Source organism: Callithrix jacchus, chromosome 1 (assembly GCF_049354715.1).
Source record: "Callithrix jacchus isolate 240 chromosome 1, calJac240_pri, whole genome shotgun sequence".
Lineage (NCBI taxonomy): Eukaryota > Metazoa > Chordata > Mammalia > Primates > Cebidae > Callithrix > Callithrix jacchus.
In genome coordinates this window covers 99,815,299-99,837,060 of record NC_133502.1, presented here as the reverse complement: position 1 = coordinate 99,837,060, position 21,762 = coordinate 99,815,299, and the positions used below count along the sequence as shown (strand labels likewise).

The window sequence follows — 21,762 nt, the reverse complement described above, 5'->3', positions numbered from 1 at the left end:
CTTTACTCTGAACTCTGCCCTGACATCCTCCTCCACAGTGTCTTTCCAGGAGAGGAAACATCACTTTCCAGCACAGTGATTTTGGCACCAGTGTGCTACCCTTTGTGGGACATAAGGAAATTCCTGGAAACTCTGCATTTCCTGCCTAGAACACCTCTTCTGAGAGTTCCCTTCCCTCCCCCAGATTCATCTAAAAGCTCCTCCTCTGAGCTGTCTGTGGATTCCAGAAGTAACCATTTCTGGATGGGATCTGCCCAGTGTCCTCTAAAATTTTGCTATATACGTAAGTGTGTCTGAGTTGTCACTGAACCCCAACCTCTCAGGAAACATCTCATCTGCACTGGGGTTCTGAATATGTCTGTTTCCTGCTCTGTCTTATTTTTGTTGAGCAGAATCTTCTTGCTTAAGACTGTTAGCAGGGGGCACGGCAGCTCTTCCCTCCCTCCCTAACTACAGTTAGTTAAAAAAAAAACTATAGTTTTTTCTTTTGTTGTTGTTGTTGTTTTTAATTGCATTTTAGGTTTTGGGGTACATGTGCAGAACATGCAAGATAGTTGCATAGGTACATAGATGGCTGTGTGATTTGCTATCTTCCTCCCCTTCACCCACATCTGGCATTTCTCCCCATGTTATCCCTCCCCAGCTCCCCCCCGCATTGTCCCTTCCCTATTCCCCCCAATAAAGCCCAGTGTGTAGTGCTCCCCTCCCTGTGTCCATGTGTTCTCATTGTTCATCACCTGCCTATGAGTGAGAATATGTGGTATTTCATTTTCTGTTCTTGTGTCAGTTTGCTGAGAAAGATGTTCTCCAGATTCATCCATGTCCCTACAAAGGACATGAACTCATCATTTTTGATTGCTGCATAATATTCCATGGTGTATATGTGTTACATTTTCCCGGTCCAGTCTATCATCGATGGGCACTTGGGTTGGTTCCAGGTCTTTGCTATTGTAAACAGTGCTGCAATGAACATTCGTGTGCATGTGTCCTTATAGTAGAACGATGTATAGTCCTTTGGATATATACCCAGTAATGGGATTGCTGGGTCACATGGAATTTCTATTTCTAAGGCCTTGAGGAATCGCCACACTGTCTTCCACAATGGTTGAACTGATTTACACCCCCACCAGCAGTGTAAAAGTGTTCCTATTTCTCCACATCCTCTCCAGCATCTGTTGTCTCCAGATTTTTTAATGATCGCCATTCTAACTGGCGTGAGATGGTATCTCAATGTAGTTTTGATTTGCATTTCTCTGATGACCAGTGATGATGAGCATTTTTTCATATGTTTGTTGGCCTCATGTATGTCTTCTTTTGTAAAGTGTCTGTTCATATCCTTTGCCCATTTTTGAATGGGCTTGTTTGTTTTTTTCTTGTAAATCTGTTTGAGTTCTTTGTAAATTCTGGATATTAGCCCTTTGTCAGATGGGTAAACTGCAAAAATTTTTTCCCATTCTGTTGGTTGCCGATTCACTCTAGTGACTGTTTCTTTTGCTTTGCAGAAGCTGTGGAGTTTCATTAGGTCCCATTTGTCTATTTTGGCTTTTGCTGCCAATGCTTTTGGTGTTTTGGTCATGAAGTCCTTGCTTACTCCTATGTCCTGAATGGTTTTGCCTAGATGTTCTTCTAGGGTTTTTATGGTGCCAGGTCTTATGTTTAAGTCTTTAATCCATCTGGAGTTAATTTTGGTGTAAGGTGTCAGGAAGGGGTCCAGTTTCTGCTTTCTGCACATGGCTAGCCAGTTTTCCCAACACCATTTATTAAACAGGGAATCCTTTCCCCATTGCTTGTTTTTGTCAGGTTTATCAAAGATTGTATGGTTGTAGATATGTTGTGTTGCCTCCAATGCCTCTGTTCTGTTACATTGGTCTATATCTCTGTTTTGGTACCAGTACCATGCTGTTTTGATTACTGTAGCCTTGTAGTATAGCTTGAAATCCAGTAGTGTGATGCCTCCTACTGTGTTCTTTTTGCTTAGAATTGACTTGGCTATGCAGGCTCTCTTTTGATTCCATATGAAGTTCAAGGTGCTTTTTTTCCAGTTCTGTGGAGAAAGTCAATGGTAGCTTGATGGGGATAGTGTTGAGTCTGTAAATTACTTTGGGCAGTATGGCCATTTTCATGATATTGATTCTTCCTAACCATGAACATGGAATGTTTCTCCATCTGTTTGTGTCCTCTCTTACTTCGTTGAGCAGCGGTTTGTAGTTTTCCTTGAAGAGGTCCCTTACGTTCCTTGTAAGTTGTATTCCTAGGTATTTTATTCTCTTTGTAGCAATTGTGAGTGGCAGTTCGTTCTTGATTTGGCTCTCTTTCAGTCTGTTATTGGTGTATAAGAATGCTTGTGATTTCTGCACATTGATTTTATATCCTGAGACTTTGCTGAAGTTGCTTATCAGTTTGGGCTGAGATGATGGGGTCTTATAGACAAACTATCATGTCATCTGCAAATACAGACAATTTGGCTTCCTCCTTTCCTATTTGAATACCTTTTATTTCCTTTTCTTGCCTGATTGCTCTGGCTAGAACTTCCAGTACTATATTGAATAGGAGTGGTGAGAGAGGGCATCCTTGTCTAGTGCCAGATTTCAAAGGGAATGCTTCCAGTTTTTGCCCATTCAGTGTGATATTGGCTGTTGGTTTGTCGTAAATAGCTTTCATTATTTTGAGATACATTCCATCAATACCGAGTTTATTAAGGGTTTTAGCATAAAGGACTGTTGAATTTTGTCAAAGGCCTTCTCTGCGTCAATTGAGATAATCATCTGGTTTTTGTTTTTGGTTCTGTTTATGTGGTGAATTACGTTTATAGACTAGTGTATGTTGAACCATCCTTGCCTCCCCGGGATGAATCCTACTTGATCATGATGGATAAGCTTTTTGATGTGCTATTGCAATCAGCTTGCCAGTATTTTATTGAAGATTTTTGTGTCTATGTTCATCATGGATATTGGCCTGAAGTTTTCTTTTCTTTTTGAGTCTTTGCCGGGTTTTGGTATCAGGATGATGTTGGTCTCATAAAATGATTTGGGAAGGATTCCCTCTTTTCGGATTATTTGGAATAGTTTCAGAAGGAATGGTAACAGTTCCTCTTTGTGTGTCCGGTAGAATTCGGCTGTGAACCCATCTTGACCTGGGATTTTTTTGTGTGGTAGGCTCTTAATTGCTTATTGGTCTATTCATAGTTTTGGCTTCCTCCTGATTTAGACTTGGGAGGACACAAGTGTCCAGGAATTTATCCATTTCTTCCAGGTTTATTAGTTTATGTTCATAGAGTTGTGTGTAATATTCTCTGATGATGGTTTGAATTTCTGTGGAATCTGTGGTGATTTCCTTTATCGTTTTTTATTGCATCTATTTGATTATTCTCTCTTTTCTTTTTTATCAATCTGGCTAGTGGTCTGTCTATTTTGTTGATCTTTTCAAAAAACCACCTCTTGGATTTATTGATTTTTTGAAGGGTTTTTCATGTCTCTATCTCCTTCAGTTCTGCTCTGATCTTAGTTATTTCTTATCTTCTGCTAGGTTTTGAGTTTTTTTTATCTTGCTCCTCCAGGTCTTTCAATTTTGACATTAGGGTGTTGATTTTGGATCTCTCCAGTCTTCTCATGTGGGCACTTATAGCTATATATTTTCCTCTGCAGACTGCTTTAAATGTGTCCCAGAGATTCTGGTATGTGGTATCTTCGTTCTCATTGGTTTCAAAGAACTTCTTTATTTCTACCTTCATTTCATTGTTTATCCAGTCAACATTCAAGAGCCAGTTGTTCAGTTTCCATGAAGCTGTGTGGTTCTGAGTTCGTTTCTGAATTCTGAGTTCTAACTTGATTGCACTATGATCTGAGGGACTGTTTGTTATGATGTCTCTTGTTTTGCATTTGCTGAGGAGTGCTTTACTTCCAATTATGTGGTCAATTTTAGAGTAGGTGTGATGTGGTGCTGAGAAGAATGTATATTCTGTGGATTTGGGGTGGAGAGTTCTGTAAATGTCTACTAGGTTTGCTTGGTCCAGGCTTGAGTTCAAGTCCTGGATATCCCTGTTAATTTTCTGTCTCGTTGATCTGTCTGCTATTGACAACGGGGTGTTAAAATCTCCCACTATTATTGTGTGGGAGTCTAAGTCTCTTCGTAAGTCATTAAGAACTTGCTTTATGTATCTGGGTGCTCGTGTTTGGGTGCATATATAGTTAGGATTGTTAGCTCTTCTTGTTGCATTGATCCTTTGACCATTATGTAATGTCCTTCTTTGTCTCTTTTGATCTTTGTTGCTTTAAAGTCTATTTTATCAGAGACGAGAATTGCAACTCCTGCTTTTTTTTGCTCTCTATTCGCTTGGTAAATCTTCCCCCATCCCTTTATTTTGAGCCTTTGTGTATCCTTGCATGTGAGATGGGTTTCCTGGATACAGCACACCAATGGGTTTTGGCTTTTTATCCAATTTGCCGGTCTGTGTCTTTTGATTCGTGCATTTAGCCCATTTACATTTAGGGTTAATATTGTTATGTGTGAATTTGATACTGCCATTTTGATGTTAGCTGACTGTTTTGCCCGTTAGTTGCTGCAGATTCTTCATTTTGTTGGTGCTCTTTAGCATTTGGTATGTTTTTGGAATGGCTGGTACTGGTTGTTCCTTTCTATGTGTAGTGCCTCTTTCAGGAGCTCTTGTAAAGTAGGCCTGGTGGTGACAAAATCTCTGAGTACTTGCTTGTTCGCAAAGGATTTTATTTTTCCTTCACCTATGAAGCTCAGTTTGGCTGGATAGGAAATTCTGGGTTGAAAGTTCTTTTCTTTAAGGATGTTGAATATTGGCCCCCACTCTCTTCTGGCTTGTAGGTTTTCTGCCAAATGATCTGCTGTGAGTCTGATGAGCTTCCCTTTGTGGGCGACCTGACCTTTCTCTCTGGCTGCCCTTAGCATTTTCTCCTTCATTTCAACCCTGGTGAATCTGACGATTAAGTGCCTTGGGGTTGCTCTTCTTGCGGAATATCTTTGTGGTGTTCTCTGTATTTCCTGGACTTGAATATTGGCCTGCTTTGCTAGGTTGGGGAAATTTTCCTGGATAATATACTGAAGACTATTTTCTAGCTTGATTTCATTCTCTTCATCACATTCAGGTACACCTATCAAATGTAGATTAGGTCTCTTCACATAGTCCCACATTTCTTGGAGACTTTGTTCATTCCTTTTTGCACTTTTTTCTCTAATCTTGGCTTCTCGTTTTATTTCATTGAGTTGATCTTTGCCTTCTGATATCCTTTCTTCTGCTTGGTCTATTCGGCTGTTGAAACTTGTGCATTCTTCGTGAAGTTCTCGTGTTGTGTTTTTCAGCTCCTTCTATTCACTCATATTCCTCTCTAAGTTGTCCATTCTTGTTATCATTTCCTCAAATCTTTTTTCAAGGTTCTTATTTTCTTTGCATTGAGTTAGAACATGTTCTTTTAGCTCACAGAAGTTTCTCATTACCCACCTTCTGAAGTCTGATTCTGTCATTTCATCACACTCATTCTCCATCCAGCTTTGTTCCCTTGCTGGTGAGGAGTTGTGGTCCCTTGTAGGAGGCGAGGTGTTCTGGTTTTGAGTGTTTTCCTCCTATTTGCGCTGGTTTCTTCTCATCTTTGTGTATTTATCCACCTGTCGTCTGAGTAGTTGTTGATTTTCTGATTGGGTCTCTGAGTAGACGTCCAGATTGTTGATGATGAAGTATTTCTGTTTCTTAGTTTTTCTTCTAACAGTCTGGCCCCTCTGCTGTAGGACTACTGAGGTCCACTCCAGGCTCTGCTTGCCTTGGGTACACCTGTAGCAGCTGCAGAACTGTGAGGGTTGTTACCCGTTTCTTCTTCTGCTATCTTTGTCCCAGAATGATGCCCGCCAAATGTCAGTCTGATCAGTCCTTTGTGAGGTGACTCTTTGGATATGCAGGGGTCAGGGAGTTGCTTGAGGAGACAGTCTGTACTTTATAGGAGCTCAAGTGCTGAGCTGTGAGCTCCGTTGTTCATTCATGGCTACTTGGCAGGTATGTTTAAGTCTGCTGCAGCAGAACTCATAAAGCCCCTTTTTTTCCCTCAGGTGCTGTGTCCCGGGGAGTTAGCGCTTTATTTATGAGTACCCGTTGCACTGTCCTGCCCAGCAAGGAGGCAGTCTAATCACTGCCTGCCTGTAGTGGTTATCCTGAGCTGCTCTGGGCTCCGCCCTGCTGCCGTGGGTTCTGCCCTGCTGCTGTGTGTAATTCCCTGTAGTCCTGTTTATATGGGTGTGGTTAGAGCTGCCGCGGTGATGATGGCCCGCCTCTGTAGTGGTGAACTCTCTTTGTTATGGCGGGTTGCCTTGGCAACAGCGGGTTGCCTCGGCAATGGCAGACTGCGTCAGCAATGGCAGTGTACCTCCTGAGTGCCTCAGTAATGGTGGACGCCCTCCCCCTCCGAGCTGCACCGTCCTGGGTTCAGCTGTGCTTGCCGTGAAACTCTCAACCCCAAGGGTTTCCAATTGCTCTTTTGTTTGTTTTTGTGGGGGTGGGACTGCTGAGCCTGATCACCTGGCTCCCTGCCTCAGAGCCCTTTTTTTTTGTTTAAGTTGAACAGTTGACTCTCTTCCAGGTGTTCCAGTTGCCTGCTGAAAGGGCACCGGGATCTGTGTGATTTCTCATGCAGCGACCCACTGCGCTGGGTGGAACCACATTGCTGCCTGGGAATCTCCTGGCCTGTCTTTCTGTTTAAGTCCCGTTTAATCAGATGAATGTGCTAATCTGCCTTCTGAAATCTCCAATTGACAGTTTAACAGGGCAACGAAACCAGTGAATTTTGTATGGAGTGCCGCTGTGCTGCGGCCCCAGCCCAAACAGCCACACCAGCCCAAACAGCTGCTGGCAGCCCATGCAGCTCCTACACCTCCTACACCTGGGAATCTCCTTGTCTGTGGGCTATAAAGATCCGTCTGGAAATGCAGCATGCACTCACCATCTGCAGTTTCACTGGGAGCTGCAATCCTGAGTTTGTCCTACAGCGCCATCTTCCCCTGTTCTCCAAAACATTTTTTTAAAGTAGCTGAGTGTTGGAACAACTTGCTCAAGAAAAAAAAAGTAGCTGAGTGTGATGGTACAAACCAGCAGTCCCAACTTCCTGAGAGGCTGAGGTCTGTTGTTGTTTTTTTTAGACGGAGTTTTACTGTTGTTGTCCATGCTAGAGTGCAATGCTGCAATCTTGGCTCACAATCTCCGCCTCGAGTTCAATTAATTCTCCTCCCTCAGACTCCTGAGTAGCTGGGATTACAGGCATGTGCCACCAGGCCCAGCTAATTATATATTTTTAGTAGAGATGGGGTTTCTCCATGTTGGTCAGGCTGGTCTCAAAATCCCAACCTCAGGTGATCTACCCACCTCAATTTCCCAAAGTGCTGGGATTCCTATCTGTAGTTTCTTGCCACCCACAAGACTGATAGCCAAGAAAATCCTTCAGGAAAGAATTTGAAAATTACGAAGACAAGGCCATTTCTGACAAGTTATTCTGGGAGCTTAAAGAGAAGCTATGAATATCCATTTGCGTACTGGACTGGTCTCTGAGCAGAGGGGGAGGATCAGATGATCTCAAATAAGCCTTTATCTTACTTCCTAGAGCCTTTGAACTTTGGCGAAGGTTAGACCAATGAAGTCCTACAGAAGTTTGGGGACTTTTCAATGTGTGCTCTTCAGGAGAGCTGGAGGAGAACTTCTGGAACCAATTTATAACATGACTCAGCTTCTGTGTCTCAGGGACCAAGGCATCAGCCAACATATGGAGATGCCATTCAGTCGGGCAGCAATTTCTCTTGGGCCCCCACTGGGTTCTCTGGTCCCAGTATTGTTCTGCTTCTCCAGGAGTCACTTTGGACACTTCAAGGAGCAGAGGTTTCTTTCCATTTGCTAAATAATGAGGTAGCGCTGAGGGCCCTTCAGCCCAAAGGTCTGATGTTCTGTGGGGTTCACATGGGTGTCTTGGAAAGCCATCAACACTGATTGGCTGCCATTTAAGGAAGAATCACCCTCGAGAATCACAATGCTTTCATAATAAGTCACAGGCTTGGCTCATAAGAGCTGTAGGCCATGGGATTGTGGTATATCTGCTTCATTCTGTGGAGAATGTACAGTCTGTGGGGGAGTTAATGGGTTCATCTGCAATATGTTTAAAAAGAGACACTTTTTAAACACATGATGCTTCAGGCAGAATAGCATCTGTAAAGGCTTCCAGATTTTAGCCAGAAGAAACTGGCCCAGGCCAAGGGCTGCAGACCCTTGGGGGTAGAAAGAGTCACAGTTGCTCCAAGTCATTGGAGAATCCTTATGTGAACCTAAAAGTCTGTATAACACTGTAATTCAGAAAATACATATTCATATGCAAATGACTTCTGCACTCACAGAAGCCTTTTGACATGTGTATTTTCTTAATCTTTATACTTAAAGTATAATGACAAAAAGTGTAATGACTGTCATGTCACTTTTGGAGGAAATAATTTCAAGATGAAACCACAACCTTACATTTAAAAAGACATGTTCCATGTTGGCCTAGACTTAGCCTACTCTCTCCCCCTTCCCTGACCCCAGTTTAGTGTTCTCAGGCTGCATTTGACCCTATGCCCAATAGGAAATCAACCTCATAAATAAATGCATGTTTAGGTGTTGCTAAATGACAAGAAGTTATAATCTTATACACATAATGCTGATACTAAACAACACCAAATAGAACCTTTCTCTGAAACATGTATTTATGTACTTTGACAAAAGTAATAGATATTTGCATCATGGAATTTTCCAGGAAAAAAGGAGCCAACTAGCTTAGAAGGCAAAGGAATGATTATAAATGACTAAGAAATCCTTTCTAGCCCAGTGGCTTTCACAATGCATTCTGCAGAGCTTCGCACTTGCAAGGAAAATCAGAGATCATGACAGAGGGGGCTTGGAAGAGGCCTAGGGGACTGCAGGATTTGGAACACTTCACACACTTCAACTAGAACAATTCCAGCACATTTTAAATGATAAGACTTCCTTTAAGGAAAGGATTCAAATGCCAAGAGAAAGCATTTGAAATCTTCTATACAATATTCTTACCTTGCAGATGAGGGGACTGAGGCTTAGAATGATTAAATAATTTCTTCAAGGCAAGCCTGGTTGAGAACAGCAGGGCCACACATGACAAGGGCCCTGTCTCCATTGCACCACAGTAGTGGGACATACTCAGTCTGGCAGCACACCTGCAGCCCCTCATGTAGTATCATCTACCATCTCTGACAATTCCAGCTTACCATGAATGACACCTTCTACCAATGATACCACTTAGTGTCTGTACATCGCTTAGTAACTATCAGGTATTGCTTCTTTACTCATGCTTATTATATTGGTCATTTAATTTTTATTTCTTGAGTTATATAAATTTTTACAAAAATTATATTTACTTTGAAACGACTCAAATTCACAAAAAGATTTGCAGGTATAGTATAAATAGGGTAACCAACCATCCCTATTTGCCTGGGATTGAGGGATTTCCCCTGACACATGGCCATCAATGCTAAAACTGAGACTACCCCAGGCAAACAAGGATGGTCAGTCACCCCAAGCAAAAAGTCATTTTATCCCCTTGAGAGTAAAATGTTGCCAACCTAATAGACCATCATCCCTGAATAATTTAGTGTAGGTTGTCTACAAACAAGGACATTATCTTTCATACTTTACAATACAGCCTGCAAAACCAGGAAAGTACCATTGACGCATTATGACCATCTCATCCTCAGATTCCACTCAATATTCATCAATTGTTCCAGTAATGTCTTTTCCAGCAAAGGATTCAGTTCCAATTAACCCACTGCATTTAGTTGTCATGTCTCTTTAGTCTCCTTCAATCTGGACAGAGCCTTGGTCTTTCCTTAATTTAATGATGTATCTACTTTTTAAGGTAGCCACATCTAGTCTCTCTGATTTAGGACACACATAGTACGTTACGGGGTTTTTTCTTTTACATTTTTAGAGCACCATGAACATTCTGAACCTTGTAGAATGTGCTTCATAAATAACTGATCAACAAACATCAATCAGACTCCATAACTGAAGGGAGCCATGATTCCACTGGGATATTGAACTGGTTGTTTTCAGCAACAACTTGAACTCCCAAAGAGTCTGGTTTTCACACTCTAGCAAAGCCAAAGAATGAGAAGCCTCTTTATTCTTCAGTTATTCTTTGAAGCCAAGAACATTTCTTTCTAGGTTGGCCCCAATCAATATCCTCAGCAGACTGGACTAAGTCATCAAGGAGTGAGATACTGCGACTGTGGAAACTAGTCCGAAGACCCTTCATGGTCTCAACTTTTTACTCTTTTCAACTTTTTACCCAAGATTAATAGGAGTGGGGGAAGGATAGCATGAATAAAAGCTCCATTAGGGAAAAAGAAAATTAAGCTAAATTCAAAGAACTAAGTGTGAGCATAGAAGCCAGGTTCTGGTTTCACGCTGAACTTCTGGACTCTACCACTGGACAAGTTTCTGAAATTCCCTGTGCCTCCCTTTCTTCTTCTACAAAATGGTGATGGTAATAGATGGTAACTCTTTGGGTTACTGTGAAAAGTAAAGCAACACCCCCTCTCCATCTTTACTCACCCAGCATATCAACCAGTTTCCTGAGATGTCCAGATTTCCATTTGGCTTGAATAGCCAATCTGCCCCCAAGAAAACACCCCGAATGTGAGGTCATCCAGAGTCTTAGGAATCCATTATACCACTCCAAAAATAAAAGTCCATAGACCCTGGGGGTAGGAGCTGACTAGCTGAAACATGCTGATCAAGCTTCCTGAAGCACCTTTGAAGTATGCCCAGGCCTCAGGGTTGTCAAGCAGAAAAACCAGCACCTCCAGCCAGATGTGTCTCTCTCATAAAGAAAGCTGATTGGAACAGTTCTTCCTGCTTCTGAGTGGCAAGCTCACCCCTGATGCTTCAGAGAGCACAGCCCTTGTATTCCTACCAGGCTATCTGAGGACCTGGCCTCTCTCGTGTGGATTCAGCTGAAGCAGCAGTCCTTGGAGAGAAAGGTAAGAATGAACAATCAAGAAAGGGACAGAGGCCAGGGCGGTGGCTCATGCCTGTAATCCCAGCACTTTGGGAGGCTGAGGCAGGCGGATCATGAGGCCAGGAGTTCAAGACAAGCCTGGCCAACATGGTGAAACCCCGTCTCTACCAAAAAATACAAAAATTAGCTGGGTATGGTGACTCGTGCCTGTAATCCCATCTACTTGGGAGGCTAAGGTAGGAGAATTGCTCGAACTGGGACCTGGGAGGTGGAGGCGGCAGTTAGTGGAGATTATTGGCCACTGCACTCCAGCCTGGGCTACAGAGTGAGACTGTATCTCAAAAAAAAAAAAAAAAAAAAGGGACAGAAAGTCGACAGTCTGGAAACTACCCCAGCATGGACAGTTACAGAAGCCACATACTTGTGTGTCCTCATTGCTCACAGGAGGACTGTGCAAAGGCCAGTTGCTAGGCAGGCAGGCCTCACAGATTCTTTCAGCCAGGCAGTCGCCAGTTTGGCCAAAGCATTTGAATCTGAAGATAAAATGTTAAGAAAAAAATTCTAGAAAAACGTGTCACACATATTCTCTCCGCCGAACCAAACAAAAACAACAAAGAAACACTTAAAGTTCATTTCTAAGAATGGGCGTAAGAAGTACTCAAAGTAATAAACAATAATAATAATAAAAGTTACCTCTTAGTCTGATTGTCCTGGACGAGAATCCCCTCCCCGTTCGCAGGTGGGAAGCTGAGTGCCTGGAGAGAGAAGTAGCTCCCCCCGACCCCTCCCTAAGGCTGTAGAACGCAGCGCTATTTGGTCGCCATGGAAACCACGGCGGGTGGACGGATCCCCGGTAGGTTGGCCGAGTCGGGCTGCTCCGGCGACGCCAGAGATGCAGCTGCAGGCTGCGCGAACGCAGAGGTAAGAGAGCAGCTCCTGAGTTTCCTTGATTCGCAAGCGCTTAGCCCTTGCCCGGGTTCTGGGAGAGTGAAACAGAAAGTCGCCTTCCAGCGCAGAATAAGCAAATTTGTCAGATGATCAGCACGCCGATTTAATGCCCAAACTCTCCCTAGTTTCCCACTCCTGCTCTGCTAAATCACAATCTCCAGCCAGGACCCGGAATCCGGATTTAACCGGGGGTAGTTTATAGAGTCGGGAGATTGGTAGATACGAAGTTCTCCTATTCTTATTTCTCAACGCCGTACCACCACCAATTTACATAATGATAAAAGAATCTGCAGCCCGATTTCCTCCCCAGCGGCTCTTGAATGGAGTACTTGGAGCTGGAAATAGCCCATTTCTCTCCTTGCAGTACTTTAAGGTGTGAGCTGATCGGCGTCGCTGTTTCTGTGGGTTTCCCTCTGGGGGGCAGCCTAGTCCTTCGCTCCGATTCCTCCGCAAAGCAGTAGCCCACAGTGTGGTTTCTAGCTAATTTGGGCTGCAGCCTGTTTAATAATACAAGCACTTCTAGAAAGCGGAGCTTGGATGCAGAGCTGTAAATGGAGGAAGCTCTCAGCCCCAATTCCTGGTTTACAGTTAGGGTTTAGAACAAAGAATCCACGCTTGTAAAGGAATAATGTTCCCCTTGAGGATAATACACGTGAACTGAAGGGCTCGTTTCTCAGCCCCTTTAGCTTTATCTTTTATTGGGCAATCAGGTGGGACTCCAGGATTGATGCAGGCTAGCCCTAGCCTTGGCTGCATCCTGGGTAACGATAAGCCTCACCTGACCACCTTCAGGAGGCAGCAAGATGGTGAGACAGGACTTGCCTCTGCCCTAATGGGGATCTTCATAGCTTCAATGACTGTAAAATCAGGACCTGTCGTATCTGCATAACCTCTCTTAGAGACTCAGTAGAGTGGGATAATCTCAGCTCAGTAGAGTGGAATAATCTATGGTTCTCTAGTACCCTATGCATTTACTATACCTTATTTTGATAACCCTTTTATAGGTCTGACTTCTATTATTTCATGTATAGGCATTGTCAACTTAAAATCATAAGATCTTAAATTTGGAAAGGAGACTTTATTTCTTATAAGGAGTTGCAGCTTGCAGGGTGGCCACCGGCAAGGGAATCTAGCCTCTGGCAGAGACCAATAGCAGGTACTTCAGAGACAAAAATGGAGAGGTTAGATTTGTGCCCAAGGAAATTAGCTATATATACATATTCAGTAGGTTATAGGAGAATCTTATGAATATTTATGAAGGAGTCAATACATGTGCACAGAATGAACATGTATGTAACATACAACCCATGTTCACTTTGGGGTGGCTACAACATTAAGATGCAGTAAAATTTAGGCCGCACACATCAAAAGGTGAAGCAGGAACATGAAAGTCATCAGTGCTAAGCCTCTATAAATCAGCCAGAACCGGTCTGTGGTCTCTTAGAAGAAACTTACTGCAATCAGTCTCTTGTCCAATCAGAGCTGTAGTTATGCTTTGTGGAGCAGGGGGTCAGTTAGTCAGAATCTGGTGGTTGGTGAACTGCAATTGTTTCAATATTGCTTCTCTGGAGACCAGAGCTTGTTTGCTGCTAGACAAAAAGAAAAACCTTGTGGCAGTTAGAAGGTAGTTTATTCTTTAAGTCTAGGGGCTGTAGGACTTAACCCTTGCCTACCACCACCTTAGGTCTTGTTTATAATTTGGTATCTTTTTATCACAAAGAGTCCATTCTGTCAGCTTATGGTCTCTATTTTTGCAACATGTAGTAAGAGCAGCTTTCTTTACATTAGTGTAGAATGCACTTCCTCCAATTCAAACTTTCAAATCATGAATTATTGCTAAAAGGAGGTGAAGGGGCTGAGAAGGTTAGGACCAAGTGAGCAGACCACAGTATATCCTTTGGGAAAATAAATGTTTTGTATAAGAAAGAGATCCATGGTCAAATAAGTGCGTAAAATACTTGATTAAATATATTTCTTTACTGCAGGACATTTTTCAGAAATTTTAGAAAACAAATATAAATTGTGACTCTTCAACTTAAAGCTGCACTTAAAGCATTTCTCACATTTATTTCCCATGAAACCTTTTAACTACAGTGACTTGCAGAGCAACTATTCCACAGAATATACTTTGGAAAACACGAAACTGAATACCAATGACTTCCCCAAGAAGTCTCCATAAGGTTGAATGGTAGACAGCTGTTGGGTTTTTCAATGTGGCAAAATAGATTTGGGCTTCCTCAGGAGAGGATGGGAGTGTCCTTTTGAAACACGGTAGATAAATAATTAATTTGGCACAGAGGACATACTTACATTATGTTTCAGATGCTCAACGTTATTTAACCCTCAAAACTGTTCTCTCAAATAGATACCGGTTATCCCACTTTATAGACAACAAAATTGACATTCATGAATTAATCAGATGCCACCTCCAAGCTCACATAGCCAGGAAGTGACAGCACTGATATTTGGAACCAAATCTTCTTTAAGATAGTACAGTGAAGAGCCCAAGCCCAGCAGCAGGGCAGCCAGCAGGGGTTGAGGAAGAACTGATTTTGTTTTCATGGTCACTTGAGTAATTAATGATGAAGCGTGAGAGTAGCGGGTGGTCTGTTCTCATATAGTGAGCGGAAGAAAGTCCCCAGTATTGTCTTTTGATGATGGGCAGGGGATAATCATTATTTGAAAGATATATGGTCAGGAAAAATTGGGAAATTCATTTTGCTAGAAGCTCAGTTGCAAATACAGACATACCTCAAAGATGTTGTGGGTTCAGGTTCCAGACCACTGCAATAAAGTGACTGTCGCCATAAAGCAAGTCAGGCAAATGTTTTGGTTTCCCAGTGCATGTAAAAGTTATGCTTACATGACACTAGTTTTTTTTTTCAGTGTGTGGTAGCATTATGTCTAAAAAAAGTACATACTTTAATACAAGTAATTTCTTGCTAATGATCATCTGCGCCTTCAGTGAGTCATAATCTTTTTGCTGGTGGAGGGTCTTGCCTCAATATTGATGGCCGCTAACTGATTATCAGAGGGGTGGTTGCTAGAAGTTGGAGCATCTGTGGCAATTTCTTAAAATATGACAACAATGAAGTTTGTTTCAGCTATTGACTGTTCCTTTTATGAAAGATTTCTCTGTTGGATAGCATTTTGCCCATGGTACAACTTCTTCAAAATTGGAGTCGGTCCTCCCACATTGTGCCACTGCTGTATCAACTAAGTTTGTTATTTCAACAATGTTCACAGCACCTTCCCATCTCAGGAAATCGTTTCCTTTGCTTATACATAAGAAGCAACTCCTCATCTGTTTAAGTTTTATCATGAGATAGCAGCAATGTAGTCACATCTTCAGGTTCCACTTGTCATTCTAGTTTCCTGGCTCTTTTTTAACATATCTGCAGTTCTCTTCCCCACTGAAATTGAACCCAAAGTCATCCAGGACGGTTAGAATCCACTTCTTCCAAATGTATGTTAATGTTGACAATTTGATCTTCTCTCATGAATCACAAATGTTCATTTTTGTTGTTATTATTTTACTTTTAGATTCAGGGGTACGTGTGTTTGTTACATGGATGTATCACATAATGGTGAAGATTGGGCTTCAAGTGAACAAATCACCCAAATATTGAACAGTCTACCCAATAGGTATAACCCATGAAATCAACTCTCACCAACCCCTTTTCCACCCTCCCCCATTTTGGAATCCCCAGTGTTTGTTGTTTCCAACTTTATGTCCATGTGTACCCATTGTTTAGCACCCACTTATGACAATATACAGTATTTTATTTTCTGTCTCTGAGATATTTCACCTAGGATAATGTCCTCCAGCCCCATCCATGTTGCTGCAAAGGGCATAAGTTTATTCTTTTTTAAGCCTAATGCTTTGTATATACCACATTTTCTTTATCCAATCAAGCACTGAGGCCGGGCATGGTGGCTTGTACCTGTAATCCCAGCACTTTGGGAGGCAGAGGCAGGCAAATCACGAGGTCAGGAGTTTGAGACAAGCCTGGCCAACGTGGTGAAATCCCGTGTCTACTAAAAATACAAAAAATTAGCCAGGTGTGGTGGCAGACACCTATAATCTCAGCTACTCGGGAGGCTGAGGCAGGAGAATCACTTGAACCTGTGAGGTGGTTTGCAGTCTGCCAAGATTGTGTCACTGCACCCCAGCCTAGGCAACAGAGTGAGACCCCATTTCAAAAAAAAAAAAATGGATAGACATTTGGGTTGATTCCATGACTTTGCTATTGATGAACATAAGTGTTCTCAATAGCTTCTAGAATGGTAAATCCTTTCCAGAAGGTTTTCCATTTACCCAGATCCATCAGAATCACTATTCCATGGCAACTATACCCTTCCAAAGTTTATTTATTAAATAATAAGACTTGGAAGTCAAAATTACTCCTTAATCAATGAACTGCAGAATGGATGTAATGTTAGCAGGCAAGAAAACAACACTGATCTTCTTGTTCATCTCCATCAGAGCTCTTGGGTGACCAAGTGCATTGTCAATGACCAGTAATATTTTGAAAGAAATCTTTTTTTCTGAGCAGTAGGTCTCAACAATGTGCTTAAAATACTCAGTAAGACATGCTTCAAACTGATGTGCTCTCATCCAGGCTTTGTTGTTCCATTTATAGAGCACAGGCAAAGCAAATTTAGCATAATTATTAAGGGCCCTAAGGAACTTTTAAATGGTAAATGGGCATTGGATTCAACTTAAAATCACCAGCTGCATTAGATCCTAACAAGAGGGTCAGCCTGTCCTCTGAAGTATTGAAATCAGATATTGATTTCTCCTCTCTACATGTGAAAGTTTGAGATGACATCTTCTCCCAATAGATGGCTGTTTTGTCTACATTAAAAATCAGTTGTTTAGCATAGCCACCTTTATCAGTGATCTTAGCTAGAGATCATTAACACTTGCTGCTTCACCTTGCACATTTATGTTATGGAGACTGCTTCTTAACCTTCATGAATCAAACCGTCGCTGGTTTTCAACTTTTCTTCTGTAGCTTCCTCACGCCTCTCAGCCTTCATAGAATTGAAGATTTAGGTCTTTGCTCTGGATCAGGTTTTGGCTTAAGGGAATGTTGTGGCTGGTTCGATCTTCTATCCAAAATACTAGAATTTTCTCCATCTCACCAGTAAGGCTGTTTTGCCTTCTTAACATTTGTATGTTCACTGGAATAGCACTTACAATTTTCTTCAAGAACTTTTTCTCTGCATTTACAACTTGGCTAACTGGTGCAAGAGGCCTAGCTGTTGGCCCCTCTCAGTTTTCAACATGTCTTCATCACTAGACCTAATCATCTCTAACTTTTGTTTTAAATTGATAGATGTGCAACTCTTTCTTTCACTTGAACACTTAGAGGCCATTGTAGGGTAATTACTTGGCCCAATTTCAATATTGCTATATCTCAGAGAATAGGGAGACCTGGGGCAAAGGAGAAATGTGAGGGAATAGCTGGACAGTGGGGCAGTCAAGACACATACAACATTTATTAAGTTCACTGTCTTCTGTGGGCTTGGTTAGTGGCTCCCCAAAACAACTACCATGGCATATCAAAGATCATTGATCACAGATAACTATAATAGATATAATACTAATGAGAAAGTTTGAAGTATTGTGAGACTTACCAAATGTGACACAAAGACACCAAGTGAGAACATACTGTTAGAAAAATGGCACCGACAGACTTGCTTGACACATAGATTGCCTTCAAGGGAAAAAAAAATCTGCAAAGCACAATAAAGCAGAGCACTGTGGATAAAGTATGTCTGTAAAGGAAAGCCATATGCAAGCCAAGAGGCAGAGATCAAAGGGAGCCAACCTTACTTAAATAGTAATATCTAAGAAGATAGGACATGTCCCTTTCTCTTGTCCTTGGAGCTATTTCTGGAACTCCCCCCTGGAGGAACATAGACTCTTTCCTTTAAGCTAGAATTAGCATGTCTGCAAAAGTATTTAGATGATCTGCTGCTGGTGGAGGAGTAGGGCAGCCCATGTGGACTCCCAGGAAGGGAGCAATTTGCACTCAACTTAAATTTGATCTGGACATGACAAGCCAAACTTCTGGAAACTTAATCCTTTGGCAGGACCTGTGGGCTAGGGGCCCAAGACCTGAATGGACATGCTGTTTAGAGAAGCCAAAAAATCAGCAGTTGAAAAGAGAAACAGACTTTTGATGTGGTTGGTGCCAAATCAGTGGACCATGCCAAGAGGCTCATGGGATGGCAAACAGCTGGTCAGAGACAGGATTCTGAGGCTATGTGTCAGAAGAATTGGATGCTTGCAGCCAACGAAGATACATAAAATAGTAGGATGGAGAGAAGTCACACCCAGAGTAAATAGGGTCTTCCTAAAATGAGAGCCCCTCCTGCCATGGGGGAGCTTAGAGGGAGGCATTTGGTAGCAGCAAAAAGCCTGGGATCAAGACAGATGGATGTATTTTTATTGTAAAAACTAGAAAGCAGAACACTCTGAGAGACCCTTGCTTAGTCATTTTGTCCCACATTGAAGGACTTAGCATTATTCCAACTCTGAAAAATTAAAATCCAAAGTTAGCATTGATTATTCCTGGGGAGCAAGATTATGGGCGTTTTTTATTGTGCTTTTTGTAACTTTCTTTATCAAGCTTACTGCCATGCATTTGGATTCTTTTCATCTTCAGTTGTTTTAATTGGAAAGAAGGCAGAGCCTTTTTTTGTAATGAAAGACTCAAATGAAGTGAATTTTAGGGAATGAGTGATAGAAATGTCTAGCCTTTTAATTGTGTGTGTGTGTGTGTACTTTAAGTTGAATCCAATGCCCATTTACCACTTACTGTGTACACGCACACACATACATAGAACGAGAGGGAAAAAAAAGAAAGGCAAAGAACATCCTGCTCAGGAAGACTTAGCACATCCCAGAAAAATTATCCCATGGTAGAAGAAGGATGTTTCAGGGCTGGTTGAACCCTCCGAAAAGTGCCAATAGGGAAAAGTATTTGAAGATGGCCTTGGCTATGTTTTCTGTTCTATGGTCTTCTATATCACTTCTCCAACTCATGGGAACCAAGTCACACAGCCAAGATACAGAAGCTAAATTTGACTATGCTCTTTCTCCCCCTAAATTCCCTTCTTTGGTACATCCCCTTTTCCAAAATCTTCACTATAGTTCCTTCTACTTAAAGCCACTTCCTCCACCCAAGAATATGTTTACCAAGCTCCTTGTTCAAAGCAGGGAAACCTTTATCCAATCTTTCCTAGGCCCCATAGTTGACTGAATCTCTATGAGACCCAGGATTAGCCCTCTACCAGCAATCCTTACCACACGCTTAGCAGCCTGGCGGCCACTGGAATGTCCCTGCCCCTGTTACCCTAGCTTGGGCCTTCCTCCCCTTTTTGAGGTAGCTTTGCCACCCCCACTCCCCCTCTCCTCTGCAGCTCAACTCAAAGGCCAGAGCAGGTAAGATCTGCAGCAGTGTCCCAGTGAACAGATATGAAACTGGAGGGCACAAAGGATTCTCTGTCCCCTGACCCACATAATCCACTGCCTAATTGACCCTAACTCTGTGGACAGAGGCCTATCTGGCTATTGCAGCTATCCCAATACCACTGATGTCCATTCTGCCTCTGTGCAGACTCCCTCCTCCTGTTCTGTACTCTGTGCTCAGGAGGGCTCTCCTGCCTGTTGAGTCCACAATGGCCCGTTTTTGTTCTTCAAACATTTCATCATGCTCCCCCTCAACCCTGGATGCCAATCCACCACATGCCCACACAGTTGACCACTCCTGCACCCCACCCTGAGGTATTTTCAACCCTCATCCCCTCTTTCTGCCTTCCCCCGTTTTGAAATCCCCAGTGTCTATTGTTTCCAACTTTATGTCCATGTGTACCCATTGTTTAGCTCTCACTTATAAATGAGAAATACAGTATTTTATTTTCTGTTTCTGAATTGTTTTACTTGGGATCATGGTCTCTAGCTCATTGAAAAAGTGAGGCCTCCCCAACCACATGCTCCAGCACTTCTCTTCCCCATCCTCACTTGTTATTTCTCTTTTGCATTTATCACTATCTGATACTTTTCTTGCGTATTTTTTGAGTAATGCTTTTTTTAGGAATTTCTCATTTAGTTATTGTCTGTATCCTCCCACTAGAATTTAAGCTCCATGATAGCTAGGATTTTTATCTGCTTAGTCACTGTTATATGTTTTGCACCCAATGGGGAATATATATATATATATATATATATATATATATATATATATGTATATGTGTGTGTATATATTATATATAATATATATAAACATATATAATATATTTAATAAATATATATTGAATATATTTAAATTTAATGTTTATATATTGAATATATTTAAATATATTTAAATGTATATATTATATATTTATAATATATAAATATAAACATATATAATTATATATATTATATAATATATAAATATGTTTATATATTTAATATAGAAATATAGAAATATATATAAATTTATATTTTAATATATTTATATAAATATATAAATATGTTTATATTATATATTATAAATATATAATTATGTTTATATTATATATTATGAATATATAATATATACATTTAAATATATTCAATATATAAATATTCAATTTAAATATATTCAATATATATTTATATTTATTAAATATATATGTTTATATATATTATATATAATATACACACATGTTATATATTTAACATATTAAATATATAATGGGAATAAATATATATAACATATATAATGTTTTATATATAACATATTATATATATATATATATATATATATATATATATATAAAATGTTTGCTTGCACCCGGGAGGCAGAGGGTGCAGTAAGCCAAGAGCACACTACTGCACTCCAGCCTAGGGGACAGAGTGAGACTCCAACTCAAAAAATATGTATTTATATGTGTGTGTGTGTATACATATATATATATACACTTTTTTACATATATAAATATATAGGAATAATAATTATATATATGAAATATATATATGTTTTAAAAGGCCATAGCAGTGCTTGTTTACTGCTGTATGTTTTGCACCCTGTTAGGCACAGAGTAGGTGCTCATTCGGTGTGGGTTGATGACTGCAGGATGAATGAATGCCTACAGGGGTAAATGGATTTGGAGGGCTTTTTCTAATATCAAAAGCGTTTCCGGCCGGGCATGGTGACTCAAGCCTGTAATCCCAGCACTTTGGGAGGCTGAGGCAGGTGGATCACGAGGTCAAGGCATCGAGACAGAGACCATCCTGGTCAGCATGGTGAAACCCCGTCTCTACTAAAGATACAAAAAATTAGCTGGGCATGGTGGCGCGTGCCTGTAATCCCAGCTACTCAGGAGGCTGAGGCAGGAGAATTGCCTGAACCCAGGAGGCGGAGGTTGCGGTGAGCCGAGATTGCGCCATTGCACTCCAGCCTGGGTAACGAGCGAAACGCCGTCTCAAAAAAAAAAAAAAAAAAAAGCATTTCCAGGTTCAAGTACCTGACTTGCAAATGACTTTTGGAATAAACTTTTTTGAAGATTGGATACTGTTTGTTATAAAGAGTTATTCAAGTCCAAGGTGTCAGATATTTTCCAACTCTTGCTTGTTAGTCCTTGAAGCCACACATGAAAGCAGCAGCCCCAGGTACTTTACTTTCAGCAGCTGACTGTGTGAGCCTTGCCCAGCTTCTCATCTTTGATCCCCACGTTTTGTTTGTACTTCTCACTCGGTTTCACACAGTGACGCTGACTGCCGGGTAACTGTCTCTCAGGACATTTGTTCTTTGAG

At 41.4% G+C, this 21,762-nt stretch overlaps 2 long non-coding RNA genes across 2 annotated transcripts in view; one reads left to right on the top strand and one right to left on the bottom strand.

The window, feature by feature from the left end:
* LOC144581878 (uncharacterized) overlaps positions 1-11,817 on the bottom strand; it is a 103,543-nt gene extending 91,726 nt beyond the window's left edge. The window contains exon 1 of the long non-coding RNA XR_013533296.1: positions 11,715-11,817. This is a non-coding gene — a long non-coding RNA (uncharacterized LOC144581878). The remainder of the gene's footprint in view (positions 1-11,714) is intronic.
* A 73-nt stretch (positions 11,818-11,890) lies between these two features.
* The window catches only part of LOC128929362 (uncharacterized), a 31,877-nt gene continuing 22,005 nt past the window's right edge, over positions 11,891-21,762 (top strand). Inside the window, exon 1 of the long non-coding RNA XR_008475752.2 lies at positions 11,891-11,942. This is a non-coding gene — a long non-coding RNA (uncharacterized LOC128929362). The remainder of the gene's footprint in view (positions 11,943-21,762) is intronic.